Below are 18,210 nucleotides of genomic sequence, written 5' to 3' on the forward strand. Positions count from 1 at the left end.
ACAGTGTGGGGGCAGAATGCCTTGTCCTCAGCTGTTATCGCTCATGGCCTCAGGAAGACTTGGGTGAGGTACCCATTTTAGGAGAGTAAGAAATCTGCTTTCCTCAGGGTCTACAACTTAGTTGTGACTCTCATCTAAAAAAATACCTTCATGGAAATATCCAGACTGGTATATCTACAAATATGTAGATACCATGGCCAAGCCGAGTTGGTACATAAAACTCACCATCAGGAGTTCCCGTCGTGGCGCAGTGGTTAACGAATCCGACTAGGAACCATGAGGTTGCGGGTTCGGTCCCTGCCCTTGCTCAGTGGGTTAATGATCCGGCGTTGCCGTGAGCTGTGGTGTAGGTTGCAGACGCGGCTCGGATCCCGCGTTGCTGTGGCTCTGGTGCAGGCTAGTGGCTATAGCTCCGATTTGACCCCTAGCCTGGGAACCTCCATATGCCGTGGGAGCGGCCCCAAAGAAATAGCAAAAAGACAAAAAAAAAAAAATTCACCATCATTTAAGAATTAAGGAGTTTCCATCATGGCTCAGTGGTTAAAGAATCCGACTAGGAACCATGAGGTTGTGGGTTTAATCCCTGGCCTTGCTCAGTGGGTTAAGGATCGGTGTTGCCATGAGCTATGGTATAGGTTGCAGATGCGGCTCAGATCCTGCTTTGCTGTGGCTATGATGTAGGCCGGCGGCTACAGCTCCAATTCGACCCCTAGCCTGGGAACCTCCATATGCTGCGGGAGCAGCCCAAGAAATGGCAAAAAAGACAAAAAAAAAAGAGAATTAAAAAAAAATATATATATGTATATATATATACAAACACACACACGGATATATTTTTCCCTTCAATTTATACAATTATATTTTCAATCACTCACTATGTTTTTAGAATATAAATAGTTATTAAGTTGTTTGGACTTTACCACTCAATGAACAGAACTATTATGTATTCCTTTTGGTCCACAGACACTGAGAATACTGTTAACAGAAAAAGCTTAAGAACACACCTATACTTGGAGTTCCCACTGTGGCTCAGCAGGTTAAGAACCCAACTAGGATCCATGAGGATGTGGATTTGATCCCAGGCCTTGCTCATGGATTAAGGATCCAGCATTGCCACAAGCTGCAGCAATGGTCACAGATGCGGGTTGAATTCTACGTTGCTGTGGCTGTGGTGTTGGCTGGCAGCTGCAGCTCCGATTTGACCCCTAGCCTGGGAACTTCCATATGCCACAGGTGAGGCCCTGAAAAAAAAAAAAAATATATATATATATACACCTATACAATGCATGTTCTATGCATTTCAATATACATGTAGGTTCTAAATGCATCTCAATACACATGCATGTTCCAAAGAAGAGTATTCCAACAGTAACCTTGCTGCAAGTGATCCAACTCAATTTCTTATTTCCTCCCCCAAACCTATTTTCACTCTGGCTTCCAGCAATGGATTTTTTTTTTCTTTTTGTCTGTTTTTGCCATTTCTTGGGCTGCTCCCGCAGCATATGGAGGTTCCCAGGCTAGGGGTCGAATTGGAGCTGTAGCCACCAGCTTACACCAGAGCCACAGCAACATGGGATCTGAGCCTCATCTGCGACCTACACCACAGCTCAGGGCAACACTGGATCCTTAACCCACTGAGCAAGGCCAGGATCGAACCCACAACCTCATGGTTCCTAGTCGGATTTGTTAACCACTGCACCACGACAGGAACTCCCAGCAATGGAGTTTTTAAATCCACTTTTCCTCTACATTAGCTAACCCTGCCCCCATCATGGCCCCTCTTGAAGAATTTACAATGATGTTTACCTACGTCACATTTTACTATAAAAATAAAATTAAATACAAAGTCCTTCTCACAAATTACGGATTTATAATTTTTTTAGAGGAGAATGTTCATTTTTCGCTTTTTCTATGTCTTCACATTTAGAAAAAGCAGTCAAGGTAGTTTAGGGAAAGTATCCAGCCTGGTGATAAATACAGATTTTTTTTTAAGGGAAATTCTCCTTGATTTGGAAAATCGCAACACTTTAAAATATTGCCTCTAAAGGAACATTCTGGAATCAGACATTTCATTAAAATGGAATGGGGGGGGCCACCCCATAATAATAAACTTGAGCTCTTCTAGTTCAGAGCCCAGCCCTATCCAAATAGCTGAGCCTGTGGGTGGTTTAAAAAACAAGTATAACATCTGACCCAACAAAGCAAAAAAGCAAAGACAGAAAATGCTTTAAAAACAAAATAAAACCTAAACATTCACTTTTATCTACCTCCTCCACCCCACCCCAGAGCATAATCATCTTTAACTAAGAGATAGCCAACTGTCACTGTGGCAAAAAAAAAATTTTTTTATGGAAAGCTCTTTTTCACTTATTTCTCATAATTAAAGCTGGAAATCACTAGAAGTTATTTCCTCTATTATTTCATTTTTGTTGGCAGTATTTGCTCTCTTGAATAAAGATGTGTTCCATCATGCATACTAATATTTATGGAACTGCACTCCTGAGATACCGAGGCAATGTAACGTTTCTCTCTCAAGGAAGGGAACTTGTTATTCATTGAGGGCAGCTGGATTGCCATTAAAGAGAAGCCAACCCATTCTGGCTCCAGCCAAGTGAATTCTGCTATCACCAGCCCTCAACATACCTAAAGGCGGAGGCAGCCCTGTAAAAAACTCAGGATTCTGATGACAACAAACATCCAAAGACCAAAAATAAAGGATAGCTCAGAGAAGGCCCATAAAATATTTGGTTAATGCTAAAAAACTAGAAAGTATTACAGTCTGAATGTCTTCAACAGAAAAACAAGGCCACACTACGAGATTTTTAAGAAAGGCAGAAAAAATAAAGAAAAAGAAAAGAAATGAACTCAAAATTGGGGCTTTTGGGACAAGCAGGAAAGCTGATATAAAAAACATGTTTGACAAAAGATCAGCACAGTTAAATGTATTTATATTTCCTCTGTGCAAGTACTTTCTCGGTTTATTCTCTTTAGCCAATGTATACATTTTTGGGCAGTGAACTAGAGGAAAATCTATAGGCAGACTTATATATCACAGTATTTTTGGTATATGAATTTTGCTACCCAGTCGATGTTTATAATAATTTATAATTCCAGCATTTTCTAGACTACACAATCTCACCAGCCCCCCCAGACACTCAGAATAAATATAACCTGATTTTTCCAACACTATTGCTAAAAATAAAAGGACCACACAGTGAGTATCTCTCACTATCATAAGAACCATTGGAACAGGCAGTTTTCTTGAAATTCATTTCATTCAAAGTCTTTGGAAAACCAGCAATTCTCCATGGACGACTACAGAATACAGGAGCCGGAAGGGATATGTGAGCATCTAGTTACTGGCTTGGAAATGTACTTTGAGAAAAAATTTACAATGTTGTGTTAATTTCAGGTGAACAGCAAAGTGATTCAGTTACACATATAGATTCCTTTCCATTATAGGTTATTATAGATACTGAATATAGTTCCCTGTGCTACCCAGTAGGTCCTTGTTTATCTATTTTATATACGGTAGTGTGTTCACGCCAAACTCCTAATTTATCCCTCTGCCTTCTTTCCCCCTTGGTAACCATCAGTTTGTTTTCAATGTCTGTGACTCTCTTTCTGTTTTGTAAATAAGTTCATTTGCATAATTTTTTCAGCTCCACGTGTGAGTGACATCACATGATACTTGTCTTTGTCTTATTTGCCTCACTTAGTATGATCATCTCTAGGTCTACCCATATTTCTGCAAATGTTCTATTTTTTAAAATTTGGAGCTGTGAAGCCTTCCTCTTGGTAGGTAAAAGCGATGACACTTTGGTTGAAGAAGAGTGTGGGAGGCCTGGCTGGCCCGACAGGTGGGAAAGGGGGGTACCCTCTCTTCTCAGCCTGCCCCCTGCTTCTAATCTGCAAGAACAAAGAGCCGCTGAAGGGGAATGAGATGCACTCTGAAACCATTTCGATGTTCTTTTCCAGAAGGAGAGTATCAAGAGTGGACAGAGCCAGCTGGGAAGGGACACAGGGCATTTTGGCAAACAGGTCCACTGTACTGTAAAGTAAGTTCAAGAACATTCAGAATGTCAACCGCTTTAATATTTTGAAGTGCAATGCTGAAGTTTATGGTCAAATCCATTACCGTGCACAGGCTGACACCTCATCCTGGTTTGCTCAGGACTTCCCCAGTATGAACACTGGAAGTCCCAGGTCCCGAGAACCCCCTCTCTGCTGGCCAAAGGGGATCGGGCTGTGAGTTATTCTACCCTGCCCTGTTCATAATATTATAAAATTGCTCCCACTGGTGCTGACTTCACTTTGAAGTGGCTCAAACGACAGCCATCCAGCAACCGATGAAGAGCCCAGATTGACAAACACCTGTTGGGGTGCATGCATTACCTGAAGCAGGTGCAGGAAAGCCAGTGCTTCCCACATCATCAGGATGTGTACTGAACTTACGAAAAGTACCAGCTAAAGATACTCTAGGCTGGACTCCCCCCTTTTAAGCAGAAAAAGATACCCAAAGCGTTCAAAGAAAGCATTTTCTGCTTAGTTATCTTCTTTACTATCATTATTATATCAGATCTCTGTTTGAAAAGCTCCTTTTCGTCCCCTCACTTTTAGATAAGATCAAGAGAAACTCTGCAGTTACTGCTTAAGTGACCAAAAGTTAAAATTATCCCCAATAACAAAATGTGTGAAGTATAATCTGATACCATTTCACTGTTCATGTTTTTAAAAGAATTATTAACTCCCATTCTGGGAAGAGACAAACTGACCATCCTTTTCGTCAGTGGATAACCACACTTGAAAACATACTAAGACAAAGAGCACAGGCGCAGGAGTTCTGGCTCATCTGCTGAGCCAATGTGGGACGGGAGCGAGTCTGCCCCCGTGAAAACAGAAAAGAGATGTTTTCATGATTCATCAAAGGGACACCTCTCCGCTTTCAAAGAGTCTCCACTCTCCAGAAGTGAGGTGGAGAAGCGTGTAGTTTACCCTGTTTCTATTTCCTCTAAGGACGGGATTTCCATTTTTGAAGATCTGGCAAAGACAGAGAAGAATTCCTTTTTTTCCTGGCAATCCTGTGACATTCCTGGGCTTACTTTCACCTTCGCAAAACACTCACTCTGCCTCAAATTTGGTTCTTCCTTTTTTGAAGGTAGCAGCACTTTGGGGCATGTGGAAGTTCCTAGGCCAGGGAGTGAACACATGCCACAGTAATGACAATGCCAGATCCTTAGCCTGCTGCACCATCAGGGAACTCTCTGCAGAACATCAGGACCTGAGGCAACTGCTGGTGCCCCCCGTGGACTTGTACTGCTGGCTCCTCTTTGTAAGTTTGCTGTACATTGCCTCCCTCCCCATACGTCCAACCTTCTCCATGCTCCCTCCTTTCTCTGCATCAGCCTTCCAGATATGCTTCTGGGTATCCCTGGGTCCCACAGAAGACCCTCGGGGCCAGAGACATCAGAAGCAAGGCTAGATGGACAGCTACCTAAAAGACACACCTGGGTTCCTGGGTAAACAGTGGGTTTGTTTTGTAGATAACAGACATGATCAAATATTATATCTGCACCTCCCTCAACAACCAAGGGAGCTGAGTGGTGCTATAGGAGGGATCCTCCCGCACACACCTGTGCTCCTGGCACCTGTGAACCTACCGCCCTGGACAGATGACACAGCTTTGCTGAGCTGAGGGGTTATTCATCTGCAAGATGGTCCTGAGCTGTCCCTTAGCCAACCCCTCCCACCGAGTCGTCACCATATTATTAAGATGCTTACATTTTAGGCAGAAAAGTAAGTACAGATTAATGGGGTCTGTCCTCTGCAGAGCCACGCAGTGGGTTCTATTTTATAACATGTAAACAGGACTAGAGTAAGGTTTGCATAAGGCTTAACAATGCAACAGGATGTATTTTCTAAATGACAGTATGGAATAACAGGTGGTTTTGAGGCTCTCTTGCTGAGGATTAAGTGGTCTTTGCAGCAGACTCGCTGCTATGGCTCATTGGTAATGAACCTGATTAGTGTTCATGAGATGCAGGTTCAATCCCTAGTCTGCTCAGTGGGTTAAGGATCCCGCATTGCTGTGAGCTGCGGTGTAGGTCACAGATGAGGTTCGGATCCTACACTGCTGTGGCTGTTGGCGTGGGCCAGCAGCTGTAGCTCGGATTCGACTCCTAGTCTGGGAACTTTCATAAGCCACGGGTGCAGCTCCCCCCCCCCAAAAAAAAAGTGGTCTTGGCAGAAGCAAATCATGTTGGCTCCATCCTTCCTAAGGATGCCCAACAAAACCATTAGTGCAGTTCTATAAACCAACACCCGGCTCTAATATCACAGCTATAACCTTTAGCCTGATGGCCATTCCAAGCTGGGCTGTCACGGGATGATAAAATACCCATCCAGAGACTCCCCTCTCACAAGGCGGTTTCACCAGCTTTGTGCAGCTCTTCAACAGTTAAAATAAACACATTTCTGTAGGTGGTACCCAGAGAAGCAAAAACAATTTTTTTCTAAAAGCAGCCCCCTCTGTAGGAGAGTATCCGACATGAAAACAAGTCTCACATCGTCTTCACACTAAAAAGCTCCATTTGGCCCTGAACCCAGACAGCTTTAGCAACACGCGCACTGGTATGTCCACAGCCACCCTCCCTTTCATCTTAACTGGCCTGTTGATGAGCCTCACACTCAACTTAAGGGGCTCTCTGCACACAGCGCCACCGCTCCCTCTGAAATAAGAGCCTTGAATCACCAGGCTGCTTTTGTCACCGAGACGGGGAAAACACTCGCTCCGTCCTGCAGCAACGTCAGTGCTTGTCAACACGCAGCTACCACGACACCCTGAGCTCAGCTGACAACCAGAGCTCCTGACAGCATCCTCGGAGCCTCGCAGGGTCCTTACAAATCAACAGCAAAACTGCAAAATACGTTCCTGCTGATTTTCATCAAGACCTTAATTGGAGGAGATGACAGAAGGACAGGGGAGGAGGATAATGGTGATGCCAGATTTCCCTGCATATGCTATTTTTTTTTTTAGTTTTTGCTTTTGCTTTTGGGGCCGCAACCACGCCATATGGAAGTTCCCAGGCTAGGGGTCGAATTGGAGCTGCAGCTGCTGGCCTACGTCACAGCCGCAGTAATGTGGGATCCGAGCCAAGTCTGTGACCTACACCGCAGCTCATAGCAATGCCAGATCCTTAACCCACTAAGCAGGGCCAGGGGTCGAACCCGAGTCCTCATGGATCCTAGTCGGGTTCATTACCACTGATCCACAACAGGAACTCCTCCCTTCATATGTTATTAAACCAAAGGATCTTCTTGCCAGTTACCACACCTAGTACATTCTTAAATACTGATTTTCAGGAAATCTATGATTTCAGATTCCACTTTAATCTCCCCAGAGCAAAAAAAAAAAAAAAAAAAAAAAATTCAGCCTTCTGAGCACTTCTATTTATATCCATCTTCTTGAACTGACTTGTTGATCGAGCCCCCATAAGCTGGAATCTTCTTCTTGCTTTTGTGCTGAAAGCCTCTGTAGGGGAATAGGTCCCCCTCCTTTGGAGGAAAAGCCTTGGCCTCAAGAGGAGGCCTGATTCCAGAAATAAACTGTGATGTGTCGCCGTCATCTGCTTCTCCTCCCGTCACCTTGGGTATCCAGAGAATCTAACACCAGCCCAGGGAGGAAAATAAAAGCCCAATGCAAGAAGCTCCCACTTTGGGAGTTCCCTGGTGGCTCAGTGGGATAAAGATGTGGTGCTGTCACTGCTGTGGTGGAGGTTTGATCCCCAGCCCAGGAACTTCTGCATGCTGCAGGAATGGCCAAAAATCCAAAAGAAAAAAAAAAAGAGTCCACTCGGTAGGGCAGAGAGCTTCTTATTAGTGGGCCATAGGGTCAGTGAGTCATTAAAAAGCAGCTATGTTTCTGCCTTCCTCCTGTCTCCTCTGCTGAACAAAAGTTCAGGAGTTACCGTTGAGATCCCCCCTTTTCTTGTCTACAAGAAACCCTTCCCCATTCCAACTGCATTTCTTTTCCACCCTCAGAAAGTAAAAAGCTTCTAAAATTTTCTGCAAGAGTGTCCCCCACGCCCAATGACAAAAAAGAGCCAAATGATTTTTTAACACCCTGACCCCGAGAAGCCTATGTATCTCTCAGCGGGACACAGGGAACCCTAACTCAAACTGAGAGGCCACCACCGGGGTACTGCCCTGCACGGGATCGTCGGCCAGAGTTTGAAGGTGATTATTTCAGGTAATCAAGTAGAAACAGTTATACAGGACTGCAACCCTCGGCTAAGAAAGATAACATGGTGGGCGACATGCATTCACTCAGGAAACGGCTCTGTATTGGTCCTGGGGTCTTTCCCCCCTATTATTATCTTCCTAGCCAACAGCAGAGTGTACACAGTGGATACCCAAACATCTGGTGATTCCTGCAGCCAATAACTGCTCCTGGACTCCTGTGTACGAGGCAAGGAGCAAAGCTCAGACACATGGTCAACTAAGATCGGTTCGCTGCCCTCAAGATGCTCAGACAACAGGAGAGAAGCTGGCAAAAGAAAGCTTCCTTCCTTACCTCTGCTATTATACATCCGTCTCACTCATTCCCCCAGTGGTCACAGGGCACAGGCTAGGACCTAACACATACCTGATCTTGGGGCTGCATTGCACATGCAGAGCACAGAGTTCTGAACTGGGGTTCACTCTGGCTCAGTCCAGAGAGTATGGGGTCCTCTATTGTGATGGCTGCCATTGTGAGAAACAGCTATTTTTGACTACAAGGAGACCCTTGCTCAAACTTTGTATATTTAACTTGTTAACAGTAATGAACATTTGAATATTTGATCATATTCAATTACATAATATCTTATGAAAGTTTTGAAGGAACCTTTGGAATGCGGTCCCTGAATTCAGTAGAACCCCACAGATTCCATTGGCCTTGCTTGAAAACATAAGACACAAGAGAGGAGGATGGCTAATTTGTGATTTAAAATTATGGTATGTGTGATGGCTGATTTTGTGTGTCCATATAACTGGGCCACAAGATGCTCGGATATTTGGCCAAACATTATTCTGGGATTATCTGCAAGAGGGTTTCCTGGGTGAGATTAATATTTGAATTGAAGGAATTCAATAAAGCAACTTGCCCTCCCTAATGTAGGTGGGCCTCATCTAATCAGGTGAAGACCCAAATAGAACAAAAAGGCTGATCCACCCCCACACAGAGAGGTGAGTTGGAACTCTTTCTGTCTTCCTGCCTCAGCTGGGACATCAGATTTCCTCACTGCAGACTTGAGCTGAAATGCCAGCTCTTCCTGGATCTTCTACCTACCAGCACCTGTACTAGAACTTTGACCATTGGCTCTCCTGGGACCCCAGCTTACTAACTGTAGATCCTGGGACTTTCTCAGCTTCCATAATTGAGGCAATTACCTATAATTAACTTCTTCACATATATATGATTTATATATATAATAAATACATATCTATATAATAAATCAATCTATCTATCTATCTATCTATCTATCTATCTATCTATCTATCTATCTATCTATCTATCTTGTTGGTTCCATTCCTCTGGAGAACCCTGACTAATTTAAGATACATAACTTTTCTTTCCTGAAAAATGAAAAGTTTTCACCGAGACATGGCAAGAAAATAAAAACCCCAAGGTTCACCACGAGGTGGCTTTCCAATCTTCAGCCTGTCCTTGTCTGTACTCATTGGCATGACTGGAGTCACTGAGTCATCATCCTTTATTATCTGGTGGCCTTGGGCACATTCATCCTAAATGTGTAATTTAGGAGTTTCCTCATCTGCAAAATGGAGGGGACACCGAACATTCATTTGGGTTGTTATATGGGTCAGATGAATTATACATGTAAAGAGTTCAGAGCAGTGCCTGGTATATGGTAAGAGCAAAATTAATGCTCATGGCTGTTATTCTTGTTACACATATTTTTTTGCACAGCCATTTATTTGGTGGGTTACTAAAAGACATTTCCAGAAAGGCTTTTCCCTTTTAATATCCAATGTAGGAGTGCCTATCATGGCTCAGCAGTTAACGAACCCAACTAGGATCCATAAGGATGTGGGTTTGACCCCCGGCCTCGCTCAGTGGGTCAAGGATCTGGCGTGGCTATGGCTGGCAGCTGTAGCTCTGATTTGACCCCTAGCCTGGGGACTTCCATATACCCTAAAAAGCAAAAAAAAAAAAAATTCCAATGTAGCAGAACTTGGAAAGTCAAGAAAAAAACTAGGAAATAATGATGCCAGAACTTAGGAGACAAGAGCATCAACAAATGTAAAAATAACTATGAGCTCTCTGCCTTACTTTTCCTTTGGGGAAATTTCTTTTTTAAAAAAGACTATTCACATTTTTAGAGTTCCTGTTGTGGCTCAGCTGTAACAAACCCGAGGAGTATCCATGAGGACTTGGGGGCTTGATCCCTGGCCTTGCTCAGTGGGTTAAGGACCCGGCATTGCCATGAGCTATGGCATAGGTCACAGACACGGCTTGGATCCCTTGTTGCTGAGGTTGTGGTGTAGGCCGGCAGCTGCGCCTCTGATTCGACCCTCAGCGTGGGAACTTCCATATGCCTCAGGTACAGCCCTAAAAAGACAAAAAAAAAAAAAAAAGACTAATCACATTTTATAAGTGAAAATGACAGTCATCCACCATTGGTTGTGAAGACTAAAGACAACGGGCTGCATCTGGCATGCGGGTACCAGCGTGGTACAGAGAAAGGCAGCATCAGTATGGAAATAAGCAACCATGAAGGGTCCAGCCTGTGCTAGGTGCCCGGAGGAGGGTTTACCTGCTCTATGCCTTTATTTCGCATATTCCAGGAAGTGGACACGATCCTCATCCTACTTACTGATTCAAGGTCACACAGTGAGTGGTAGCCAGGATTCAAACCCTGCTCATTTATGCCAAGTCAACGCTGATTTGTAAATTTCTACTGGCATTGGCTGAAGTGTGCTTGCTGGCTTCTGGAGGTAAAGACGAGATGTCAAGCAGAGACTTCCTCAGCCCCGTGTTGGGAGAAAAGCGGAGGTACGCAAAGGTTAACCAGGCTGTCTTCATTGCAGGTCTCTTCAGAAACGTCAGCATGCACAAGTATACGTGGATTCCACAGCATGAGATAATGTGCACTCTCTGTCAGATCAGGGAAGCCCTTGTTTGTGCGTTTGTGTGTGAGCACACGCGCGTGCCCGCATGCACATAATTTATCACGCTCTACGGTTCCATGGACTAGAGTTTGGTAACGCCACACTCACACCATAATTCTTCCACTGAGTCACCGAGGGCAAGCTCTTTATCCTTAAAACTAGGATTTGCTGTTTTCACCCTTTCCCCCCCAACATTTCCCCTATTTTTTGACACCATTGCTATTCATTCATTCATAAAATATATTATGCTAGACATTATACCTGGGACAATGGAAACGAATGAGACATGGAGATCAGCTGATATTTATCAGACACAACTAAGAGCTTACTTTAGAACCCTGTTGCTGAGAGAGAACGACATTGGGGCCAAAAGAAGTAAGTGGATGGATGAGCACAGGTTTTTCTGGCTGGATTCAGACAAGAGACAGAGAACAAAAGACAAAGCTCAGGGCCCACGTTTGAACCAAACCCTAAGAAAGCTGATGCCTTGCCCCGGTCTCCATTCCGTCTGTAGACCTCACCTCATCCTAAAAGGGTAGAGGGAACTGCTGATGATTTTGAACTTGGCCTGCATCCAGCTGTCCAGACCACCCTATTACTGCTTCACTGCAATCAATTATATTAGGTCCACAATTCCTTTGATTCCTTTCCAACCCCAATTCCCCCTTTCTGAGGTGACTCTTGACGGTCTCGCCAGTGTGTTATCGAGTGGCGTATGGAATCTGGAATGGCATTTCCATACGAGGCCCCTATACATTCCTCTCCCAGGTTCTGTGCTGAAACACACATGCTGATCCGTTAGCACAGGAGGCTGAGGAGGGACACAGCTGAGACAAGGATGGGGAAGAAGAGCTGGGTGTTCAAAGGGAAGGCTTCTCCCGCTGCCTGGCAGCAAAGATCGTGGTCCCGGAGCAACTGTTTCGATGCGTCCTAACAGACGTGCTAAACTGCTTTATTGTATCCAGTGATCTGTCTTGGGCTATAGTTCTCTTTTACAGTTTAAAATGTCAACAGTCACTTAAATATGGCTGCTGAAATCAAGAAGACTTTTCCACGGCATAGGGAGAGAAGCTATGACTAGGTGGTGACTTAACAAGCCTTTGTTTTCCCTCAATAACAAACCACTCAGCAGTGATTCTGGCAGGTTTCGGGAGGTTTCTCTGTACGGTGAGTGAGCGAGCCTTGCTGCTCTGGCGCGCTGGATGGGGACAGCCACTATTCCATCCCAAGGGAGGAGGAGGCATGGGATCAGGCAGTGTTCCCACCAAGAGGAGCCCCTCGGCACCTCAGCTCTTCGCCAGGTGTGACAGTGGGGAGCTTGAAGCAGGAAATAACCCCACGGGCCGCCACATCGCTTGGTGGTTAATAACTCCCACCAACCATCCATCCCTCGGGGCTCACGGAGGCTTTAGAACATCAGAACTCTTGAGAAGGAGTCGGACCTGGAGCTCATGGAAAAGAAGTTATCCTCACCAGTCAATAATGGTTTCCAGAAAGGACGCTCGTAAAGAACTTCAGAATCTAAAAGTTGATCCGATATTGTGCAGGACAGACATTTATTATTAGAGCAGAGGACCCTAAAGAAGCTCTTTGTGGTATGGGAATAAAATTAAGACTTTTAAGAGAATCACAGACAGGAAAGCTGTTATCCCGTAATTAAACAGGTTAGGCTTTACAAAGGGCAGAAAGGACAGAAATCAGAGTATAAACATTTACGTCTGCCAGTGCCTGGCAGGACCTGTCACCCTCTCCCTGTAGGAATAAGCAGTAGACAAGAGGACATAAAAAAAAAAAAAAAAAGCAAAGGTTCAAGGGGGGGGACCCACAAAATATACCACATGAGAACAGACAGCAGATATTACAGTTCAAGTGGTGAGACCAGAAATGTCACATTCCAAACCAGGGAAGACGAGATGTCCCTTTGCAGGACCCAACTGGGAACAGGAAGTGAAAGGGGACACCTGGCTTCAGGGCTACTGACCAAAGTGAAGTTATTTTTATCACTTGGAAGGTGCTGCTGCTACAGGCACTGTTTCCCAGGCATGTATGTGATACGGGTCCAGCCTGCCCTGGCGCGTGCTGTGGCTTCAGGGAATCACTCCTGCTAAAGGCCGATGGCTGCGTGCAAGTCACTAAGACACCCCAAGTGGCCAGAGAGGCAGCTTTATTATTTATTTACATATTGATTTTTTTCTTTTTATGGCTGCACCAGCTGCATATGGAAGTTCCCGGGCTAGGAGTCAAATTGGAGCTGCAGCTGCCTGCCTACACCACAACCTTCGCAAGGCAACAGCAGATACAAGCCACAGCGCAGCACTGTCTGTGGCAGCGTCAGATCTGTAACCCACTGAGCAAGATCAGGAATCGAACCAGCATCCTCACAGACACTATGTCAAGTTCTTAACCTGCTGAGCCGCTATAGGAACTCCGAGGTAGCTTTAAAGACCACACTAAGAACCTGGAGTTTTGGAGAGAATTCACAAATACAGGAGCTTATTTTTTGTTCACCCTATCTTTTAGGAATCCACATTGCTGGTTAGAGGAAGTGTTTGTTTTTTTTATTGTGGTACGCAGGTTGGGGGCAAAATGATGCTCTAATTCAACTCCTCAATATTCTAGAAGGCTGAAGCATCACTGAGGGTGGTACAGTATCAACAATAGAACAGGAGGAGTTCCTGTTGTGGCAGAGTGGAAACAAATCCAACTAGGAACCATGAGGTTGCGGGTTCAATCTCTGGGCTCGCTCAGTGGGTTAAGGTTCTGACATTGCTGTGAGCTCTGGTGTAGGTCGAAGACACGGCTCGGATACCTTGTTGCTCTGGCTGTGGCATAGGCCGGCAGCTATAGCTCTGATTCGACCCCTAGCCTGGGAACCTCCATATGCTGCAAGTGCAGCCCTAAAAAGCAAAAAAAAAAAAAAAAAAGAATAAAATAGCCATAGAAACTGGAACCCTCATATATGGCTGATAGGATTGTAAATTGCTACAGCTGCTTTGGGAAACGGTGTGGCATTTCCTCAAATGCTTGAACATAAAATAACAATATGACCCAGCAATTCCACTCCTCAGTACATACCCAAGAGAAACAAACACTTGCACATGAATGTTTAGCAGCACTATTTATAATAACTGAAAAAATAGAAATAACTTGGAGAAGTTCTCATTGTGGCTCAGCAGTTAACAAATCCAAATAGTATCCATGAGGACATGGGTTTGATCCCTGGCCTCATTCAGTGGGTTAAGGATCCGGTGGTGTAGGTTGCAGACGTGGCTCGGATCCCACGTTGCTGTGGCTTTGGTGTAGGCTGGCAGCTGTAGCTCTGATTTGACTCCTAGCCTGAGAAGTTCCATATGAAGCGGGTGCTGCCCTAAAAAGACAAAAAAAAAAAAAAAAAGAAAGAAAGAAAAAACTCAAATGTCCATCAGCCGATAAAAGGATAAATAAAACATATTTCCACACAGTGAAGTATTATTCAGCATTAAAAGGAAACAAAGTACCGAAACATACTAAAAAATTGGATGAACCTGAATACAAATACACTATGCTGAGTGAAAGAAGTCAGACACAAAAGATCACATGTTACATGATTGCATTTGTATGGAATGTCTAGAATAGGTAAAGCCATGGAGACAGAAAGTGGAATTGCCCAGGAATGGGAGCTCGAAGGAAAATAGGAAATGACTGCTAATGGGAGTGATGAAAATGTTGTAAAACTGTATTGATGGTTGTCAAACTTTGTGAATATACTAACAACAACTGGCTCGGACACTTTGTTTTGTTTATTTCTCAGGAGCGCACCTGCGGCATATGGAGGTTCCCAGGCTAGGGGTCTAATCGGAGCTGTAGCTGCCCGCCTACATCACAGCCACAGCAACACCAGATCCGAGCCTCATCTTCAACCTGTACAACAGCTCACAGCAACACCGAATCCTTAACCCACTGAGTGGGGCCAGGGATTGAACCTGCATCCTCATGGATCCTAGGTTGGGTTTGTTACCACTGAGCCACAATGTGAACTCCCTGACTTGGACACTTCAAATTGGTGGCATGTGAATTGTGATAAAACTGTTCTTTGAAAAAAAAAAAGAAAGAAAGAAAAAAAAAAGAATGAAATGGCCATGCCTAAAGCTGCAAATCACTGGTGCTCTGGGGAAGACAGATCATGTCGTTATCCTCTGTGAAGACTGAACATCCGAGTTGGTTGTCTTCACAGCAGAGAGGGCACATCATAAAGAGCTTGACGTTGACACCACCTGGCACTGCCTGAAGGGTAATCAAATAGCGTCTATACTTGTCGTTAAAATCAAACAAAAATAAGGGACTGTTTTCCAGGGACAGGTAACAGTTGGTCAGCCAGAAAATCTTAGTAAGAGATGGTATCAACCGGAAGTTGGAGATAACTTTTATTTAACTCCAGCATCAGAGTAGGACCATTGGTACCACAGAGATGCTCCTTGCTTTACCTCCTTTCCTGGAGTGATCCTTTCTTTCCTATCTGGATGTGGAGGACTTCTACACATGTTCCAAACATTTTTTTTCCAGGCTAAAGTCTCAGCTGAGCCCCAGAGCTGTATTTACAGCTGCCTAATGGATGCTCCATAGCTCCACAAAGAGGATGCATGTCCAGGCAGAACTAGGGCACCCGGTCGCCTTCCACCTAATCCCACCTGCGCCTCGTCCTGGAATGACATCACCACTCGTCCAAGCAGGTGCTGTCATCCTACCTGCAAGATGTCTCTCTAATTTGGCGTGCTCCTCCGCATCACAAATGTTTCTATTTTCAGTTGTTGGATTTTATTTTATAAAGACTTAAATAGTACTGAATGCATGTCAGTCCCTGGTCCAAGCACTTTACAAGCCCTTCATCCCTTTTTGTCTTTGTCACCAAGAATCTTCTTTGCAGCCTCCCTCACATCCCACCTGCTCTTCCTACGGCAGTCAAAGCAGCTTTGCTAAAATACAAATCTCATCACAGTACTTCCACACTCTCAGCTGCTGCTTCTTCTTCTTCTTCTTCTTTTTTTCTTCTGTCTTTTGTCTTTTTAGGGCCATACCCGCGGCACATGGAGGTTCCCAGGCTAGGGGTCCAATCGGAGCTACAGCTGCCGACCTGCACCACAGCCACAGCCACTCGGAATCCGAGTTGCCTCTGTGACCTACACCACAGCTCCTGGCAATGCTGGATCCTCAGCCTACTGAGCGAGGCCAGGGATCGAATCCGCGTCCTCATGGATGTCAGTCAGGTTCGTTAATCACTGAGCCACGAAAGGAACTCCAGCTTCTGAAACTCCTCATTTTCTGTATTCCATTGCATAGCCCACAATGACCCTTAAACCCTATTTATCACCCGTTCTTCACTCTCTTCACCCTCCTGTGAAGCTGATGTTGCAGCCACAACACCCTAAGCACCTGCCCTCACCTTGCTTGCCCCTTGGCCCATGAGGACTACTTTCTCTACCTGGAAGGCCCTCCGCCCCGCAAGTTTCAACCAGGGATAAGGAAGTTTCCTGAGAGAAGCATTTCCAAGCCTGGAGAACCCCAAAGGCAAATACTAAAGCCCCAAGTGGACCCAAAACAAAAACCCCAAGTGAAAACAAATAAAACAGTTGGTTCAACAGAATGGGAGACAGGTGCAAGACTTTCTCAACCTTATGGTCAGGTTAAAAAAAAAATTAAAAAAAAATAAAAAGCAAGAACCTAATATAAAATGGCAAAGGATGAAGCAATGACAAACTGGAATGCTTTTTTCATGCAAAAAGGAAATGCAGAGGCATTACACAGCTGTAGTCACAGAAGCAGCTGTTGAGTCAGCCAACTTGGGTAAGATACGCATGCAAATCAGAGACTGATGATTTATGTTAATTGACTTATATTTGGTCTGAGTACTAGCCATTTTGTACTTCTAAACCTCCTGTCAGCATCATTTCTGGTTCTACCCATTTTCAGCAAGTTTCATATAGCATCTCCCCCCCCATTGTCTCTTTTCTGATTTGACAGATGAGGATGAAAAAGAACATGAAAATGCAGGTGAAACCACAGGCCACTTTCAGAAATTGCCACATATGCAAATCTGAATTCCATGAACCCAGACACTAGTGTTAGGGGCCCTGTGAGCAAGTACTTCTGCAAATTAACTGGAGAACCCAAAGATGACCACGACATGACCTTGAATTCAAGGACTGACAGTTTTAGAAGACTCATAGCCCACAGCCTTGGGTGTCTGATGGGCACTTCAAACATAGCACGTCTGATAACCAGTCTGTCCTTCAAACCTTGATCCTCCTCAGACCTTCCCCATCAGTTAAATGAAAACACCAGTCGTCCACCTGCTAAAATCAAGAACCTTGTGTATGATTACTCTTGCCTTCCCTCTTGTGCTCACAGGCCTCCAGTCGGCCTAGCAGCAAATCCCATCAACTCCAGAACCAGGATCTGACTGCCTCTTAACCCCTCAGGCCACCAACCTAGTCTTGGGTCATCTCTCTCACGAGTCTATTCAGGAGCCTCCTTGTGGGTCTCGCTGCTTCCAGGCTTGACCTATTCTGCTGCAGACCGCTCTGCACAGCAGCCAAAACTAATAATGTTATGTTAATTATACTCAGTTAAAAAAAATTAATAAAAAGAAAATGTCATTGATATAAAAATAAGGACCTGGGTCTAATTTTAACAGGACAAGACCAAAGAGAAATGTCGGAGCAGGAGGCAGTATCTGCCCCAGGTGCACTGGCTCTTACCGTCTGAGATGCCAACGCTGAGAAGCAGCAAGAAGAAGGTAGACACCTCCCAAAATGCAGACAGGAGTTTAAAGGAACCAGGCATGAAGTGCTAAGAGTGCAGCCTTTGTAACAGGACCAGGAAGGGATGTGTTTATACCACACTTAACCAGACCATCCTGTCGAAGACAAGAACTCAAGGAATCTGTGTGAACAAACCCTGACAAGTGAATAAAGAGGTGGAGAAGAGGTGGGGGGAAAAAAGACAGAAAGATCAGAATAGACTCAAGGGGCCATCTGGTGACTTTTCTAAGGACTAGCATTTAAC

General features: G+C 44.7%; 1 protein-coding gene across 13 annotated transcripts in view; it reads right to left on the reverse strand.

The window, feature by feature from the left end:
• Positions 1-18,210, reverse strand: part of KIAA1217 (KIAA1217 ortholog) — a 460,197-nt gene that overhangs the window by 220,291 nt on the left and 221,696 nt on the right. The window lies entirely within an intron of this gene.

Source organism: Phacochoerus africanus, chromosome 12, assembly GCF_016906955.1.
Source record: "Phacochoerus africanus isolate WHEZ1 chromosome 12, ROS_Pafr_v1, whole genome shotgun sequence".
Lineage (NCBI taxonomy): Eukaryota > Metazoa > Chordata > Mammalia > Artiodactyla > Suidae > Phacochoerus > Phacochoerus africanus.